The sequence below is a fragment of the Schistocerca cancellata genome, chromosome 2 (genome assembly GCF_023864275.1).
Source record: "Schistocerca cancellata isolate TAMUIC-IGC-003103 chromosome 2, iqSchCanc2.1, whole genome shotgun sequence".
In the NCBI taxonomy this organism is placed as follows: domain Eukaryota; kingdom Metazoa; phylum Arthropoda; class Insecta; order Orthoptera; family Acrididae; genus Schistocerca; species Schistocerca cancellata.
The window spans coordinates 737,971,676-737,988,638 of record NC_064627.1 but is presented as its reverse complement, the minus strand read 5'-3'; positions in this window follow the sequence as shown (position 1 = coordinate 737,988,638).

The following is a 16,963-nucleotide window of genomic DNA, read 5'->3' as shown; positions in this document are numbered from 1 at the left end:
AACATCCTGTCAAGGGTCAACCTAGTGTTAATTGCGGAATGTGCAGGTGCACCATCATGCTGATACCACATACGTCGACGCGTTTCCAGTGGGACATTTTCGAGCAACGTTGGCAGATCATTCTGTAGAAACGCGATGTATGTTGCAGCTGTTTGGGTCCCTGCAATGAAGTGAAGACCAATGAGGTGGTCGCCAATGAATCCGCACCATACATTTACAGTCCACGGTGGCTGTCGCTCTACCTGTCTGAGCCAGCGAGGATTGTCCACGGACCAGTAATGCATGTTCCGTAGATTCACTGCCCCGTGGTTTGTGAAACCCGTTTCATCGGTAAACAGGTAGAACTGCAACGCATTCTGCCCATTGACAGAATTGCACTCGATGATTAAAGTCATCACCATGTAATTGCTGATGTAGCGACGCATGAAACGGGTGAAACCGGTGACGATGCAGTATGCGCATGACATTTCTTTGACTCAGTCCACCGGCTCTCGCAATGTCCCGTGTACTCATGTGTGGGTTCATGGCAACAGCAGCTAACACACCAACTGCACCCGCTTCTCCTGTGACGGGCCTGTTACGGACCCTTTTGCGTGCTACGACCATACCTCTTGCATACAGTTGGCGGTAGATGTTTTGCAATGTGCGGCACGTTGGATGCTCTCTGTCCGGGTACCGTTCTGCATACACCCTGCAGGCTTCAGCTGCATTTCGTCGACACTCGCCATAGATGAGTATCATCTCCGCCTTTTCAGAGTTCGAATACACCATGGTCACAGTTCTTACAACGCTACACTATCACAGACGTCTGGTAACACGGTGTACTACAGTTGGTCTGCGTGCGGAGACGAATGCAGAATAACAATAGCAGCAAGCGCTACATGCGGGCACTGCGACAGCTAGACCAAAGCACAACAGTTCACTACAGCCGCACGCGTAAACACGGTCGTCATCGCATTCATGTCCCTGCAGATGCTGCTTGCCGACCGTGGCCCGTGTTTGTTACGACACGCAACTGAACGTCGGAGGTTTCAAGCGTCAACTTTAGGTTACAATATCTCCGGATGTAATTAACATTTTACAATGCAACAAACTGCACTGATTACGTATTTGTTTATAATTTCAGATGTGCTAACAAAAGTAACGTGTTTCCATTTAAAAAACTTAGGTTTGTGTTAAAAAACATACTTCCGTGCATTTTTGTATGGTTTGTATTAAGCAATTACACCAGCCCCTCTCCTCACGTTCGGTCTGTGGAATCGGTTCGTCAGTATTTGATGTGGTTTACGAAATATATCCAGCGGTAACGTTAGGTGACTCACACTGTATATCTGATTCTATAGATATGATTGGTATTTACGTACTTAAACTTTATGGGTATTCTTTATTCATTATTCTTTTTCGTTAATACAATCTTTTAATTGCACAACAATGGTATGTATGTAAACCAAATCAATATTTACATACGTAACTATCTAAGAGTCTTGCATCATGATTCATCAAAACACTGAATAAAAGATTGTTTATCCGCTGCACTGAGTATGGAGCAGCACAGTATTTCTTCATACTTTCCTCTGAGTATTGAGCCATTTTGTTTCTATATACGTCCATAATTGCGAAAATGTTGCCGGTGCAGGATGTTGTGCACAAGCTGATATCTCGATTATGTCCCATAAATGTTCTATGGGATTCGCGTCGGGCGATATGGATGCCCAAATTATTCGCTAGAACTGGCCAGAATGATATCCAAACCAATTTCAAACAGTTGTGGCCCGGTGACATGGCGCATCCATTAAAATTCCGTCTTCGTTCGGCAGCAAATGGTCTCCAAGTAGCCGAACATAACCGTTTCGAGTCGGCGATCCGTTTAGTTGGACCACAAGACCCAGTCTAATCCACGTGAACACAGTCCACAGCATTATGGAGCCACCGCAATGACAGCGCCTTGTTGACAACTTGTATCCATGGCTTCACGAGGTCTGTGCAACACTCGAAATCTACCATCAGCCCTTACTAACTGAAATCGGGACTCATCTGACCAAGTCACGGTTTTCCTGTCGTCTAGGGTCCAATGGACACTGTCACAAGTTCAGGAAAGGCGCTGCAGATTGTGTCGTGCTGTTAGCAAAGGCACTTGCATCGGTTGTCTGCTGCCGTAGCACATTAACGCTAAATTTCGCGACATGTCCTAACGGATAAGTTTGTCGTACGTCCCAGTTTGATCTCTGCGTTTATTTCACGCGGCCTTGCTTGTCCGTTAGCATTGACAATTCTGCACGCAAACGCTGCTGAACGGACTGAAAGGCCTATAACCGCTCGGCCACAGCGGCCGGCATGACGTTTTGATGGAGGAACACCCTCACCTCTGCTTGCACCGTTTCATCACTATCAAAGTTACGTCCTCTAAGGAGTTCTTTACGGACACACTCCTAGGCGTTTCACACACATTGAGGTTAGTACCATCGCTACCCTCATTACGAGCACGAATAATACAACGTCGCACAATACTGATTTCGACACAATCATCACTCTACATACACTATGTGATCGAAAACATCCGGACACCCCCAAAAACATACGTTTTTCATGTTAGGTGCACTGTGATGACACCTGCTGCAGCGACCTCAGTAGTAATAAGATATCGTGAGAGAGCAGAATGAGGAGCTCTGCGGAATTGACGGACATCGAATGCGGTCAGGTGATTGGGCGTCGCCGGCCGGTGTGGCCGTGCGGTTCTAGGCGCTACAGTCTGGAACCGAGCGTCCGCTACGGTCGCAGGTTCGAATCCTGCCACGGGCATGGATGTGTGTGATGTCATTAGGTTAGTTAGGTTAAATTAGTTCTGAGTTCTAGGTGACTAATGACCTCAGAAGTTAAATTGCATAGTGCTCAGAGCCATTTTTCATTGGGCGTCACTTGCGTCAGACGTCTTTACGCCAGATTTACACATTCCTAAACATCCCTGGGCCAACTGTTTCCGATGTGAAAGTGAAATGGAAAAGTGAAGGGACACGTACAGCACAAAAGCGTACAGGCCGAAATCGTCTGTTGACTGACGGAGACAGCCGACAGTTGAAGAGATTCGTAATATGTAATAAGCAGACATATATCTATACCTTCACACAGGAATTCCAAACTGCATCAGGATCCACTGCAAGTACTGTGACAGTTAGGCAGGATTTGTGAAAACTTGGATTTCATGCTCGACCGGCTGCTCATATGTCACTCATCACACCGGTAAATGCCAAACGACGCCTCGCTTGGTGCAAGGAGCGTAAACATTGGACGATTGAACAGTGGAAAAATGTCGTCTGGAGTGACGGGTCACGGTACACAATGTGGCGATCCGACGGCAGGATGTGGGTATGGCGAATGCCCGGTAAACGTCATCTGCCAGCGTGTGTAGCGCCAACAGTAAAATCGGAGGCGGTGGTGTTCTGGTGGGGTCATGTTTTACATGGAGGGGGCTTGCACCCCGTGTTGTTTTGCGTGGCACTGTGACAGCACTGGCCTACATTGATCTTTCAAGCATCTTCCTGCTTCCGACTGTTGAAGAGAAATTCATGATGGCGACTGCATCTTTCAACACGATCGAGCAACTGTTGATAATGCATGGCCTGTGGCGGAGTGGTTACACGACAATAACATCCCTGTGATGGACTGGCCTGCACAGCGTTCTGACCAGAATCCTACAGAACACCTTTGGGATGTTTTGGAACGCCAACTTCGTGCCAGGTCTCACCGACCGATATGGATACCTCTCTGCAATGCAGTGGGATGCCATTCCCCAAGAAACCTTCTAGATCCTGATTGAACGTATGCCTGCCAGAGTGAAAGCTATCAAGGCTAAGGGTGGGCAAACACCATATTTCATTCCAGCATTACCGATGAAGGGCGCCACGAACTTGAAAGGCATTTTCAGTCAGGTTTCCGGATACTTTTGATCACACAGTGTAGCTTTCTTTCTTCCGCGCATTTCAGTTGGAGGCAGGTCAGAAATTACAGCTAGAAACTTGATTACAGCACGCCATTTTTCACGCACCGTCATGATTGCGTTTCACACCGTCGTGTTTCACTATACAATCTGGAGCCCTCTAGCGACAGAGGGCTGCAATACCTCGGTCGATATCGAGAACCGATTAAAAACTATCGGAGGCGTTACTTTTCAGCACGTTCTCGTACAAGATGTTGACTAAGAAATGCCCGCCAGTGCTTGCTGAGGACTCGACAGCAATATAAACTTTGGAATTCAGAAACTCTCCTCCACATAGGTACACAGGAAATACTTCTGGGTCAAAAATTACAAACAAAAATTGCTATCTGTCATAACATAGAAACCTTACAGTGCTAATCACGTGCATATCAGAGCATCAAATACATTTCACCTCAATTCGGTGTTCGTTCCATGTCACTTTCAAAGCTAGCGTAATCCAATGTGGGGAGTGAAAAGACAAGCGTCTCAAGGGTGGGACTCTGGAGGAGAGCTCTGCCCGGTATTTTATTGCTTTTGCCGCTTTCTCCCCGATGTCTGCCGGCTAGCCTGTGATCCCCACCGTCAACAAGATTCGCTGCGGGTCTTATCCCTTGAATCCCGTAGGATCTGCGGACTGCTGTCCGATTCTGTTTCGCTCGGAAAAATACGGCACAAAGGCACCTGGCTGATGGGGAAAGATCGGAAGCTCTCGGAGCAACAACTAATGGAGCATATCCAGGTGTGCTACAGTGTTGATAAGACAGATCGAGAGTGTGTAAAACAGTGAGCAAACAGCGATGACTAATGGTGAGCCCAACAATAACTTGAAGTAAGACAAACATGTAGATTTAATAATTACGAGCTGATTGGTTTGTTAGTTCAGATTCAAAAGTGAAATACCGGATTAATTTGCGACATCTGTCTCTCTATTTATCTGTTAGATGAAACAGCATGCAAATAAGAATAAAAAAATACACTGTCACTGATTGCGAGACAGAAGACTTACGTGAATACTCCTACTTTTCTATTGTATTTTAAATTAAAAGTATGTATTTATTGGGATCACCAACGGTCGTGGTTTTGATCAAAGATACGAGAGCGTGTGATCAGATGATCAGCAGCAGGCGAATCACATTGATCAGAAACACACGTCTTCACGGAATTGGACTGATAACTGTGTGAAGTGAAGGCTCACAGAAGTCGGTTACCATTATCCAAAATCAATATTATACAGAAAATGAAGTAAATTACGGCGATTTCAATTGCATCTCGCAGGCTTGCAGGAAGATCACTGCAGGTTAAACACTGCAAGAATCTCCATGTTCTTAGACAGTTTGTAACAGCATAATGACAACACATACCAATAGTTGGAGCAGTTACAAAATTCACACGTCAACATGGGCGATAACTTTAGATCAACCTTTACTGCTTTGTTGTCATATATAAGACGAAACGGCGCTTTAGAGAAACTACCCCATCTGGGGTGTACTTATCATGAAGCTGCGTTCTTGTGAAATATTTAACCACAATCAGATTACGGCAGAAGCAGTCACCTTGACTCAGTTCCAAACACAGCTCTGAACACATTTACCAAGGACTGCACACTTTAGATTGACTAATGACTATTGCCAGTACAGCATGCTGTCTTCTTGTGACCGGCCCACTCAAATGTCCACCACAAATCATCTCATCGCACATCTTATATTGAATAATACGCTGCGCGCATGTTCTGTAAAGTAATGTTATATGAACCAAAGAGTAAACCATTTCAGCCTTACAATTTTGTGTTACGTATTACCAACCTTCCTTCCCAAGTGCGCCTCAAACTTTGCTAATATACACGGCTTGGGAAAAAAAGGTGAAAAACTGCAGGGAAAGACGAAACGAAATGACGCTTCGTGAGTTGAAAGGGTATGTGATGTTATTTCAGCAATTACAAAATCCACTAAAAGTTACAAAGAAGTGAACAGTACGAATCCAAATATCAGTGTTACGTTGCAACCCATTTTGCCTGGATGAATGCTCTGATTCGGTTGGGAAGGTGTCATAAGCCCATTGTATCCTCTCCGGGACGCCGACGGTTCAAACCCTCGTCCAGCCATCCAGATTTACGTTTTCTGTGATTTCCTTACTTGGCTCCAGGCGAATTCCGGCATGGTTTCTTTGAAAGGGCATCCTCAACAGAATCCTAGCTTGTGCTTCGACTCTCATGACCTCGATGTCTACGGGACGTCAATCCAGTCTTCCTTCCTTCCTTCCTGAGGCAAGCCGGCCCATAGCTGTTGTAACAGCCACATTATGTCCTGGATACCGGCAATGGGACGGACATCGAAGCTGGTTCCACACATGTTCTATCGGTGACAGATCTGGAGATCTTGCTGCCCATAGGAATGTCTCAATATCACGGAGACAGCTCATAGACACACGTGCGTCGTGTGGACGAGCATTGTCCAGCTGAAAAATGGCGCCACAATACTGTTACATGAGAGGTAACAAATGTGTGTGCTGGATGTCTGCTACGTAGCATTGTGCCATCAAAGTTAACTCTGTCACTATCAGTCGTGCCCTGAAGTCGTACCTGATGGCTCCCAACACAATGACGCCATGAGTAACACCGCTGCGTCCAAAACACTGGAAGAATGTGACCTTAACGCTGGTCATCACCACACTCGCCGACGACGGTCTTCTGGGGTGGTTCCGAATCATTCATCGTTGAACACAAAGCTACGCCATTCATCGGCAGTCGATGATTCCCGGTCACGAAACCACAATATACACAGACGTTTGTGTTGTTAACAGCGGCGTACTCGTGAGACAGTAATTCCATAGTCCGGCTGTTGCTACTCTCGGATCAACGGTATGGAATATCACACAATGTTGAAGGGAGTCCATTTGTTCTCGGATCGCGGATGCAGATGTGAAGGGGTTACGATGTGCTTTGTGCACAATAAGGCTATCCTCTGTTGTGGTGGTCAGGTATGAACGACTGGTACCTTGAAGATATGCCTGCCACCACCTTTCCACGCTGTCCACATGCCTCAGAAATCTGAATTACACAGTTAAGTCAACTAGCTGAGTCAACACCCAGAATGAGGCCCCTGTCAGCCTTTGTCAAGTGTCGATAACGCTGACTCAAACGAGTGCGCGGAATCTCCGTCCTTTCCACTCAAAACTGTCGCTTTTCACCTCAATTATATACCCTACCAGATTAGGTAACAACACTAAATACGAACTGCACCAGTGTAGTCTAGTGGCCGTTCTACCTGTCACGGAAAATAGCTACTCTAATCATTTACATACCCGCTGATAGTGTGTACGTGTACGAAGTTACATCGATGTCCGATCAGATTTCTTCGTGCATCAGATGAGCCATATAAGCAGTAAGACCCCTTTTATTTGGTGAATGCTTCAAGATATCCAAACAATGAGTTCAACGAATGGAAGTATGTAGAAATGCAAAAAAAAAAAAAAAACCATTTTGTTCTATTGCTAATACTCTAAACTCTTGGACAAATTTAAATCTCGAAATAAGTACGATTTTGTTTCAAATCGAAAAATATATTTTTAGCTAAATTCTAAAGCTGTAACAGTTTTTAATATTGAAAACTTTCGGAAAGATGTATGAGAAATTTCCTCAAACTCACTGGTGAGGCGGTTGGATCGGCTATTGCTGTGTATATGCCGCCACGCGGGTTTCGTACGTCAGGTTCCGTCGCTATGTTCAGCAGCAACGTAGCACTACTTAATGCCACATAAATTACTGTCCACAATTAAAGCAACTAACTGAAATTTTGCAAGGTTGCGTTTATTTTGCCACAAAACAGTATAAACAGGTGACAGTCAAGTAGAAGTGCTGTAAAGAATACAGAACATAATCAACTGCAACATGCATCTCCAACTTAACGGATTTGCACACACAGTCTGACAACTGCTTAACGTGCTCAGTATGGGGTGTGACTACCTCTGGCAGCAGTACAGACCTGACAACGACGGGAAATACTGTGAATGATGTTACCAATCTCATGTTGAGGCAATAACTCCCATTCTTCCTGCAGAGCTGCTCACAAGTATTGGAGAGTGGTTGGTAGATGCTGGCGTGATGCAACCCTTGTCCCTAGTGCATCTCACACATGCGCTGTAGCAATCAAACGGCGGGTATCTTCCGTTTCCAGGAAAACATCAACCACCCGTGCTCTATGAGGTCGAGCGTTGTCGTCCATCAATACGTAGTCTGGGCCCACAGCACAAAGCACAGAGCACAAAGTGAAGACACTTTCATAGGGTTTGTCGACCTGGAAAAAGCGTTCGACAACGTCAAATGGTGTAAGATGTTCGAAAAGATGTAACTTCAAATTATCATAAAACATTTCTCATAATAACAATGTGACCTGTGTGTCATCACATTCCTTAACCCTATCATTCCCATAAAATCATTATCATCATTAGTAGAACATCATTGTGCCTCAATTATTATCACTTAATAGCATAGTACCATAATCAAATTGAAAATTGTGTCCAGCATACATATAAAAATCGTTAGTGCAGGTCATTCTTGGTATTACTATAAAGAACTGATCAGTGAAAGCATATAAATGAGTTTTTAGTATACCGATGATACCGTTAAGTTTACACTTGTTGTTTCCTGTAAAACCTGCAAGAAGAAATTTGATGGCATATGACGAAGAATGACTGACCTACGTTGCACTTCCATTAACGTATTGCGTAACCTTGATGCATCAAAATGTATATATGTTTACTTCTTTTTATTTTACTTTACATGGTAACAACTTGTTCTGAAACAGCGAATGAGCACGATGGGTAAATGATAATGACAGTGGAATATACAGTAAGCACATGAAATCTTGTCTCTACCTTAAAGGGTGCTACCTGTAAACAGATAGTAGTGCATAAAATGGGACTTAGTTACAAGACAAATAACAAAATCATAGTGCATAGTGTAAAAAAAAAAATGCTGAAACTAGAGAAACATGCGAAAGGAATTATTATGTCGGGCTGTGACAGTGTAGTATCAAATATCGTCTCAGTCAGGTAAAAATATGGTTTTATTCAATAAAATGTTCTACATTACTGATGTGATGGTGCCCTCGTGACTTTTTCGTACGCAAAGTTTCTACATGAACAACATTTGGTTGCGGAATATGTCTTACTGTGTACGGACTACTCTACAGAAACTCGAACTTATTGCATCTATTTTTGGCTTTGTTGGAAAGATGGTGAGTACGTAGTAATAGTCTGTAATCGATTTTAAATTCGCGTTGATGACTTCTCTGTTTCTGTTGTTTCTTCCTTAGTTCAGCTGCATGCTTAATATTGTGACTGCAATGTCGACGACTTCATGGTGACGTAGTCGTTATGAAGCAGGAAATGCTACACTCCTGGAAATTGAAATAAGAACACCGTGAATTCATTGTCCCAGAAAGGGGAAACTTTATTGACACACTCCTGGGGTCAGATACATCACATGATCACACTGACAAACCACAGGCACATAGACACAGGCAACAGAGCATGCACAATGTCGGCACTAGTACAGTGTATATCCACCTTTCGCAGCAATGCAGGCTGCTATTCTCCCATGGAGACGATCGTAGAGATGCTGGATGTAGTCCTGTGGAACCGCTTGCCATGCCATTTCCACCTGGCGCCTCAGTTGGACCAGCGTTCGTGCTGGACGTGCAGACCGCGTGAGACGACGCTTCATCCAGTCCCAAACATGCTCAATGGGGGACAGATCCGGTCTAGGAATGGTAGAACGATGGGTTCGATGACGGTTTGGATGTACCGTGCACTATTCAGTGTCCCCTCGACAATCACCAGTGGTGTACGGCCAGTGTAGGAGATCGCTCCCCACACCATGATGCCGGGTGTTGGCCCTGTGTGCCTCGGTCGTATGCAGTCCTGATTGTGGCGCTCACCTGCACGGCGCCAAACACGCATACGACCATCATTGGCACCAAGGCAGAAGCGACTCTCATCGCTGAATACGACACGTCTCCATTCGTCCCTCCATTCACGCCTGTCGCGACACCACTGGAGGCGGGCTGCACGATGTTGGGACGTGAGCGGAAGACGGCCTAACGGTGTGCGGACCGTAGCCCAGCTTCATGGAGACGATTGCGAATGGTCCTCGCCGATACCCCAGGAGCAACAGTGTCCCTAATTTGCTGGGAAGTGGCGGTGCGGTCCCCTACGGCACTGCGTAGGATCCTACGGTCTTGGCGTGCATCCGTGCGTCGCTGCGGTCCGGTCCCAGGTCGACGGGCACGTGCACCTTCCGCCGACCACTGGCGACAACATCGATGTACTGTGGAGACCTCACGCCCCACGTGTTGAGCAATTCGGCGGTACGTCCACCCGGCCTCCCGCATGCCCACTATACGCCCTCGCTCAAAGTCCGTCAACTGCACATACGGTTCAGGTCCACGCTGTCGCGGCATGCTACCAGTGTTAAAGACTGCGATGGAGCTCCGTATGCCACGGCAAACTGGCTGACACTGACGGCGGTGGTGCACAAATGCTGCGCAGCTAGCGCCATTCGACGACCAACACCGCGGTTCCTGGCGTGTCCGCTGTGCCGTGCGTGTGGTCATTGCTTGTACAGCCCTCTCGCAGTGTCCGGAGCAAGAATGGTGGGTCTGACACACCGGTGTCAATGTGTTCTTTTTTCCATTTCCAGGAGTGTATTAATTCCTTAATTTTGTTCGGCTGTTCAAAATTATTTAATACCACGTACGGAGACTCATTTGGAACGGAATTAATAATTTCTTGAAATGTGTAGATACATTTATACCAGTCGGTGTGTTTCTTGTGAGTTATCGCTTGGCTTTCGCTGACCTTGTTGGTAATTGTTTGTTCAACGTCGTATTCGACACCGTCAGGTACATTACTGTAATGAAACCTAGTGCCAGTGCAAAAGGATTTACGCAAATGTGTATTTTTGGCAACAAAAATAAGGTACATTTTATTGACGTTTTGTTCTTCAGATGATAAAGTCTGGTAAAATTACAAAGCAACCTGGTGGACATTTTCATTTAATATGAGGTACGAGTTTTCGAAATCCAAAGCAACTTTATGTTCGATCAGAAAGTCTATACCTAACATTACGACGGTGGTGAGTAAGAGAACAATCCAAAAATTAGAATAAAGTGTGTGACCATGTACAGAGAGAGGTAAATGTGTTTGAAGTTTTACGTCGGCACCGTTGCTAGAAACTGCGCCACGTACTTTTATTTTGCTCGATGGAAAATGTCGGCCAGGAATTACCATGGTTAATATTATTAAATGTAGGATCACTTATCACAGTAACAGGTGAACCTGAATCTATCACAGCAATAAATTTATGTGTAACTATTTGTATTTCAATGATGGGATGTGAAGCTGTCTTCTTAGTCTGTTCTTTTCTTGTAAAAGCGTTTCTCGAATATCATGGAAAGTGATTACATTTTAAGTTACTGTTTCGTGAGATTCTAATTGCTTATCGTTGTCCTCTAGTCAGGTATTATTCCGAATTTGTTTATATGTCGAAGCTTGCTGTGGCATCTCAGTAATATGTACAGTTCTGCTATTGTGGTCATTAGGGTTTTGAGGAGAGTGTAAGCATGGGTCAGGTTCATTCAGAATAATTAGGGGTTCTTACTGAAATGGCCCGTGATTCTGGAAAAAAATTGTTATTGCCATAATTACCCTGACAATTCTGATTATGACCTCTTCGTTTGCTGCTGTAATTAATATGGCACGGAAAATTTTGGTTGAAATGCGATGTCTGATTTCCAAACACTAAATTATTGCCTTGTGGTGCAGTATTATTGCTATGCTGTCGCATTTTCGCGGAAGTTTGCGGCGAACCATTGAAGTTGGGTTGACCTTGCGGAGATTATTGTTGTCCGGAATTTCCAGCTTGCTGGTTTTGTTGTTGAAAATTCTGATTTTCGCTACCAAACTGTTGGTTCTGGTGATGGTTTTGTGAATAATGATTATTAAAATTTTTATGTTTGTGAAAATTGCTCTGAGATTTATTGCCACTCCTAAAATTCTTCTTAGGTCTGTTACTAAAATTCCTTGATGAGTTTCGATATCCATGGGTGTTATTACTGTTGCTGTATTGGGAGAAATATTTATTGACAAAGGAATAGTCAAAATGTTGTACTTCCAAAAGTTGTAAAAGGTCGCGAAATGCAGGAATGCTTTTTTTGTTGTTGTCCGGTTAACAGTGAAAATCGTAATGAAAGCGATAATTTAGAGATGCATAGCTACATTAATGTTGATTGACTATATGGCTCGGTAATGTGCTGATTCTGTTGAACCATGTATTCAAAAAGTTGTGTAATGGTTGGGAAGTTATAATTTTCAAAGGACGGTAAACTGATTAACTGAGCTTTAGTTCCTCAGTGTGTAGTTTCCGACCAATAAGCTGACAAAAAGGCATTTTGAAATTCTTCTAATGAGTAGATTTGTCTTGCAATGGGTTGCATCCTGGTGGTGAGCTCACCCTCCAAAATGCTGCAAATAAATTATAATTTATGGGTATAGACCAATTAGGGGGTAACGAGAATGAAAACTGTTGTATCCAGTCTAAGATACGGGGACCTGTTTTGTTACTGCGGAATACTTTGAACTTCCGTACTGACAAGAAATGCTTGTAATCTAAACCATCGTGTCGGAAATTTTGTGTCGGTTCATTACTGTTGAAAAATATGTTTTGCGGACGCTGCTCCGCTTCTATTTCTCTCACACGTCGTAATCTGCCAAGCTTGTGCTGAATTGGTGTAGTGCCAAATTGTTCTGCCTGATTATATTGGAGGTTACTATGTACTTGATTGTATGATGTATGATATTTTAACGCGGCATTTTCATGGTGCAAACTGTTAACTTTACTATTCAGTGTATTGCTATGTCAGTTCAGTTCATAATTAGCACGGTTCATAGATTGAAATTGTTCACACTGAATGAAACGAGAGGGCAATGTGTCTTCAGATTTAATATCGGTAGTACTTTCTAAGATTTCTACTTTGTTCGTAAGGTCATCAAGTTTTTCTGTAAGTGATGAAATTTGAGCTGTATTTTTCGTGTCATTTTCGTCGATCCGATTCTGCAGTTTCTTGATACACTTAATAATTTTGCGTATGTCAGATTTCTCCCCCCCCCCCCTTTCATGGACCTTGCCGTTGGTGGGGAGGCTTGCGTGCCTCAACAATACAGATAGCCGTACCGTAGGTGCAACCACAACGGAGGGGTATCTGTTGAGAGGCCAGACAAACGTGTGGTTCCTGAAGAGGGGCAGCAGCCTTTTCAGTAGTTGCAGGGGCAACAGTCTGGATGATTGACTGATCTGGCCTTGTAACATTAACCTAAGCGGCTTTGCTATTGTGGTACTGCGAATGGCTGAAAGCAAGGGGAAATTACAGCCGTAATTTTTCCCGCGGGCATGCAGCTTTACTGTATGGTTAAATGATGATGGCGTCCTCTTGGGTAAAATATTCCGGAGGTAAAATAGTCCCCGATTCGGATCTCCTGGCGGGGACTACTCAAGAGGACGTCGTTATCAGGAGAAAGAAAACTGGCATTCTACGGATCGGAGAGTGGAATGTCAGATCCCTTAATCGGACAGGTAGGTTAGAAAATTTAGAAAGGGAAATGGATAGGTTAAAGTTAGATACAGTGGGAATTAGTGAAGTTCGGTGGCAGGAGGAACAAGACTTCTGGTCAGGTGAATAAAGGGTTATAAATACAAAATCAAATAGGGGTAATGCAGGAGTAAGTTTAATAATGAATAAAAAAATAGGAGTGCGGGTAAGCTACCACAAACAGCATAGTGAACGTATTATAGACACGAAGCCCATGCCTACTAGAGTAGTACAAGTTTATATGCCAACTAGCTCTGCAGATGACGAAGAAATTGAAGAAATGTATGATGAGATAAAAGAAATTATTCAGGTAGTGAATGGAGACGAAAATTTAATAGTCATGGGTGACTGGAATTCGAGAGTAGGAAAAGGGAGAGAAGGAAACATAGTAGGTGAATATGGATTGGGGCTAAGAAATGAAAGAGGAAGCCGCCTGGTAGAATTTTGCGCAGAGCATAACTTAATCATAGCTAACATTTGGTTCAAGAATCATAAAAGAAGGTTGTGTACATGGAAGAACCCTGGAGATACTAAAAGGTATCAGATAAATGATATAATGGGAAGACAGAGGTTTAGGAACCAGGTTTTAAATTGTAGGACATTTCTAGGGGCAGGCGTGGACTCTGACCACAATCTATTGGTTATGAACTGTAGATTAAAACTGAAGAAATTGCAAAAGGGTGGGAATTTAAAGAGATGGGACCTGGATAGGCTGACTAAACCAGAGGTTGTACAGAGTTTCAGGGAGAGCATAAGGGAAGAATGGACAGGAATGTGCGAAAGAAATACAGTAGAAGACGAATGGGTAGCTCTGAGGGATGAAGTAGTGAAGGCAGCAGATGATCAAGTAGGTAAAAAGACGAGGGCTAGTAGAAATCCTTGGGTAACAGAAGAAATAATGAATTTAATTGATGAAGGGAGTAAATATTAAAAATGCAGTAAATTAAGCAGGCAAAAAGGAGTACAAACGTCTTAAAAATGAGATCGACAGGAAGCGCAAAATGGCTAAGCAGGCATGGCTAGAGGACAAATGTAAGGATGTGGACGCTTGTGTTACTAGGGGCAAGATAGATTCTGCCTACAGGAAAATTAAAGAGACCTTTGGAGAAAAGAGAACCACTTGTATGAATATAAAGAACTCAGATGGAAACCCAGTTCTAAGCAAAGATGGGAAAGCAGAAAGGTGGAAGGAGTATATAGAGGGTCTATACAAGGGCGATGTACTTGAGGACAATATTATGGAAATGGAAGAGGATGTAGATGAAGATGAAATGGGAGTTATGATACTGCGTGAAGAGTTTGACAGAGCACTGAAAGACCTGAGTCGAAACAAGGCCCCGGGAGTAGACAACATTCCATTAGAACTACTGACAGCCTTGGGAGAGCCAGTCCTGACAAAACTCTACCATCTGGTGAGCAAGATGTACGAGACAGGCGAAATACCCTCAGACTTCAAGAAGAATATAATAATTTCAGTCCCAAAGAAAGCAGGTGTTGACAGATGTGAAAATTACCGAACCATCAGTTTAATAAGTCACAGCTACAAAATACTAACAAGAATTATTTGCAGACGAACGGAAATACTGGTAGAAGCCGACCTCGGGGAAGATCAGCTTGGATTCCGTAGAAATGTAGGAACACGTGAGGCAATACTGACCTTACGACTTACGTTAGAAGAAAGATTATGGAAAGGCAAACCTACGTTTCTAGCACTTGTAGACTTAGAGAAAGCTTTTGACAATGTTGACTAGAATACTCTCTTTCAAATTCTAAATGTGGCAGGGGTAAAATACAGGGAGCGAAAGGTTATTTACAATTTGTACAGAAACCAGATGTCAGTTATAAGAGTCGAAGGGCATGAAAGGGAAGCAGTGTTTGGGAAGGGAGAGAGACAGGGTTGTAGCCTCTCCCCGATGTTATTCAATCTGTATACTGAGCAAGCAGTAAAGGAAACAAAAGAAAAATTCGGAGTAGGTATTAAAATCCAGGGAGAAGAAATAAAAAGTTTGAGGTTCGCCGATGACATTGTAATTCTGTCAGAGACAGCAAAGGACTTGGAAGAGCAGTTGAATGGAATGGACAGTGTCTTGAAAGGAGGATATAAGATGAACATCGACAAAAGCAAAACATGGATAATGGAATGTAGTCGCATTAAGTCGGGTGATGCTGAGGGAATTAGATTAGGAAATGAGACACTTAAAGTAGTAAAGGAGTTTTGCTATTTCGGGAGCATAATAACTGATGATGGTCGAAGTAGAGAGGATATAAAATGTAGACTGGCAATGGCAAGGAAAGCGTTTCTGAAGAAGAGAAATTTGTTAACATCGAGTATAGATTTAAGTGTCAGGAAGTCGTTTCTGAAAGTATTTGTATGGAGTGTAGCCATGTATGGAAGTGAAACATGGACAATAAATAGTTTGGACAAGAAGAGAATAGAAGCTTTCGAAATGTGGTGCTACAGAAGAATGTTGAAGATTTGGTGGGTAGATCACATAACTAATGTGGAGGTATTGAATAGGATTGGGGGGAGAGAAGTTTGTGGCACAACTTGACTAGAAGAAGAGATCGGTTGGTAGGACATGTCCTGAGGCATCAAGGGATCACAAATTTAGCATTGGAGGGCAGTGTGGTGGGTAAAAATCGTGGGAGACCAAGAGATGTATACACTAAGCAGATTCAGAAGTATGTGGGTTGCAGTAGGTACTGGGAGATGAAGGAGCTTGTACAGGATAGAGTAGCATGGAGAGCTGCATCAAACCAGTCTCAGGACTGAAGACCACAACAACAACAACATGTCAAATTTCACTGTGGTAGAATCAGTATCAAGTTCTAATTGTTCAAGTCTACTGGTGACAGTTTGCATGTTTTCTTGATGTTTTTTGTGTTGTTGACTCGATCGAGTTTCTACTTGCTTTTCATGCTCTGTAAAATCGCTTTGAAGCTCAGTGTTCGCGTCTTGTACGGGGTTAAGATTACCAAAAACATTCCTTTAGCAATTGTCTAAGTATTTTTCTACGTGAGCTATTACATTTTTGCTGATTTCATACTGCTCGTGAACAAGAGTTTCGCATATCAGTTCTATCTTTCTGTTTTGTTGGTTAATGGTCTCATTTTGCGCTTGGATTTCAAGTGTAACTTGCTCTTGAAATCGATTACATGCCCCTATGTGCTGATTGAGGCGTTCATTAAGTCGAGTTTCTTGTTGTTCAAAATAATCGTTAATCTGTTGTTCTATACTGTGTGTCAGTTCCTCCTGTTTCTGTGAGACTTTATTAACTTCGTCACTGAGTTTTTGTGTCTGTTGCCTCATCGCGTCACAAATTTGAGTGAAACTTTCGTCTTGTTT